A 3,766-nucleotide genomic window follows, 5' to 3' on the forward strand; every position below is an offset into this window, starting at 1 on the left:
TCTCAGATTTCCAAGATTACGGATTCCAGATTGATCCAATGGAGCTGTACAGTCTAGATGAAGGGCCAGACTGCTCAACTGGCACGAGTTTGGAACCGATATGCAGAATGTTCTTTATTTTGTAAAGAGAATTCCGAAATCTGCTACAAATCGCCCCTCTCTTCGTTACGCTTTGATCAGCAAGGTAAAGCTGTTCCCCGCGCTGTTCCCTTGGTTCCAGGTGCTTCACTTCTTAAGTTGCAAACTGTTGTCGTAACGGCCCTGGTATCGTTTCGGTTTGGGTATCATCCCTGGGTACACACAAAATCTATGTGTGTACTCAGTACACACTTCTAGGTGCGTGCTTACAAGTACCTATAAGTGTGTACTCAGTAAGTACACACATAGAAGTGCATGCGTTTTCCCTATGCCGCGCATGCACCTCACAAGTGTGTACTCATTCAAGTACACACTTCTAGGTGCGTGCTTAGGCAAGTACACACCTAGAAGTGCATGCTTGAAAGCACGCACCTAGAAGTGTGTACTGAATACACACATAGATTTTGTGTGTATGAAGCAGCAGCAGCTCGCTCCGTGGTATTAGACATTCCACACACAAGTAAGGCCCTCTGAGCTGTTGCAAGATGACTCCGACCAGCTGCTCTGCATCTTCAAAAACAACCGTCTCTTCTTGATTTCTGGCATGCCTTGCCCGTCTCTCTTTAACTGCCGCGTCCTCTCCATTCTCTCTCTGTAATAAGAGCGGGATGGGAAAGGAGCGAAAGTTGTAGCACTCTCCCAATACCAACACTACCCATGTTTTTGGTACACACTGCAGCTGAAACACGGTACAAATTTGATTTTGTACCAGCATACAACCGAGATTTAAGTGCACGGGCATTACACATATCATTGAAGCTTTCATTAGGGAGTGAAGAACCAGCTGGAGCAAGCTGCTCTACATTGTCAACCTGTTTTAGCAAAATTTTCGTCAGTTCAGCATAGAAAGTTTTGGCTGAGCGATAGCGAAGCCAGTTACTCCAGTGGGGTTGGAAAACTTTTTCTGTCTGTCTGTCTGTGTGTATACACTACTCCTCCTGAACGGCTCGGCCGATCTGGCTGAGATTTTGCAGGCCCATTAGGTATGTTCTTGGCTCGGCACACGCAAAATGTCACTTTCCTAGCTCAACTCGTTCAGTTTTAATAGCCGAAAAACACCTAAAAAATGGCGAAAAACCGAGTTTTCTGCAGGTAGATCTCTCCTGTCTTGATGAACGGGGGGTCTGGGGGGGTGGAGCCCCCAAGCATGCAACAAGTAAGGAGTAACCGATGATAAACAAGCCAATACCTGCCGGCCGACGGCAAGCCAGCGCCGCAGGCCAAGGTAGGTACGCCAGGCGCGGATTGGAGGAACAGGCCGCGAGACATCGCGAAGCCTGTTACGACAAGACGCGGTCTGGCGTAAACCTACCTTGTTATCAGACAAGGCTTTGTATCCGGGCAGATTTTATACTCATGGTTAGAGTTGCCGGAGTTACCTGTAGCTTTGCACCAGGTGTTACAAGAATCGTGATTGCCAAAAATATGTTCCCTCACATTCATGATACCCCTGGTGCATTCCATGACAGAATAACAGGCCTTGAGACAAAGGTTGTCAGAATCGGCCCAAAATTTTTTTTGGTTATTCTTCCTTACTAGTAGACACTAAAAACAAATTTTTAGATTTTTTGAAATGTTTTTGTAGTTTTGGTGAACCATTTTAACCAAATTTTTACTACAAAAATTTAAAAAAATGCAGATACCAAAAAAGACGTCATCATGGATTTGGCTGAAAATTTTTTTGTAGCTTCCCCTATTAGTGTGCTAAGAGCCTGCAATCCCCCATTGAGGGCCCCATGGTAGCTGGCCTACATTAGAAAAATTAAAAACAACATCTCAGTCAAAACATTATTCTTTAATTTTTCACAACATTAGATTGAGTTACATTAGAAGATAGTGAATATCTCCTACATTGTACCCTTGAAGCAGAGATAGGCAGTACATGATGCAGTTCTATGGTTCCACACTGTAAAAAATTATGTTGTAATTTAGCAGTAAATATGTTGCTAATTTTCTTAGCGATCAAAGTTGTTTTCAAATGACTTTCGTTGTTTACTAACGAGTTGCGTCGTTCGTCCACAAGATGTTTGTAAACCGGTAGACAGCCTTATTTGCATCAATTTTTATTGCCGATTAGGTCACAGACCTAGTAGAGTCCCGGTTACCCCGCAGTAACCACTTCTTAGATTGTCCGGGTTGTTTGCACGCAGCAAAATATTGTTTTGAAACAGCATAAGTCATAAAAATAATTAGCAACGAATTCGTCGTTTTAAAACAAGCAAACTTGTTCACAAACAACAGCGTTGTCGAGGTTGGTAATTGTGTTGTTGTTTTAAAACAACAATTTTTAACAGTGCACTCACAGCAACTGTTTTGGAGAATCTCTTCTTCAGGACATCATTTACAAGTGCTTTAATTTCTTCGTCTGATACATACTCCACGCGAATGTCCGATCATCGGCTTGAGCACACCTTGTAAACTGGCTTTGGCAGCAGCCCGTTTCACTGCACCTCCATTCCCATCACAAGGAGACTTTCCATGCGCAGTTTCAAAGAAGTTCCACTCCGCTTCCAAATCAAAATCTTCTTTGTGAAGACGTAAATTGAAGAATGCATGCCTATTTCTGTACTGTGATGTGGTGCTGTCAGTAAAGTAATGGATTTTCTTTAGACCTTCCACTTTGCCTTTCAAATAAGTTAAAAACTTTTTCTGAAATGTATAAATAGATGCGGCATTGTGGCCCTTCGTGTCAGAAATGGCAACATAGTTTATATGCTTCAGCTCTCCATTTTCTGTCTCTCGATAGTAGGCCACAAATGGGTGGCCTATTCTGTCATGGAATGCACCCCCTGCGCACTCCCTCAACATCACCTTCGTTTTGTTGGATGGCGTACTGAACACACCTCTTGATGTGGTTGATGGAGTTTCCTGTGAGGAACGTAAACCCACGTTTCAATTTCAACTCCCACAGTGGGTTGTTGACACCTTTGATGTTATGGTTTATGTCGACTATCTTCTTGTTCTCAAATTCTGCCTTTGCCCGCAAAGCTGCATTGGTTGATGAGTCTGTCACCAGTCAAGGAAGTCAATCGAACACCAGCTGCATCTAGGTCAGGATTATTAAGAATCAGTTCTACTGCAGCGGCTGGCTCCATGCCCTTCGAACTGCCCACATAGTTTCTAACATAGTCGTGGTCTTCAGGATCATGGCCCCGAGCACACATTGCACAATATTTGCTGTAATGCTGGAAACCTAGAACTTTCTTGGACTCGGAACCAATGAGACTACCTCTACCGCTAAGGCTGTCATACTTAAAACCGTTCCCACATTTGTCCCAACCAAAATCCCTTACACAACCGATTCCATCCGAAACTGGCCGGGGACAGCTCCAAAGTTGTCCGAAGGCACTCGGACGGCCCGATTTTCGTCCTTTTCCCATCCGGGACTTGCCTATTGAAGCCCGAGCCCGCTCGCAGCCGTACGGACTGTCCGATTCTGGCCGCAAACATTATGGGACAGTCCGACCACAGTCCGAACACCGTCCGACATGGTCGGGTGGAATTTTGAAGGGGGTGGGGCTGGGGCCGGGGCTGGTGCCAGCAAGGGCTGGCGATGGGGGATGATCATGATATCAACGTTTAAGTATTTGCGGGGAGGCTCAGCGAAGAGGAGGTGGCCGCCTATTCG

The sequence above is a fragment of the Thrips palmi genome, unplaced genomic scaffold (assembly GCF_012932325.1).
Source record: "Thrips palmi isolate BJ-2018 unplaced genomic scaffold, TpBJ-2018v1 HiC_scaffold_4, whole genome shotgun sequence".
Lineage (NCBI taxonomy): Eukaryota > Metazoa > Arthropoda > Insecta > Thysanoptera > Thripidae > Thrips > Thrips palmi.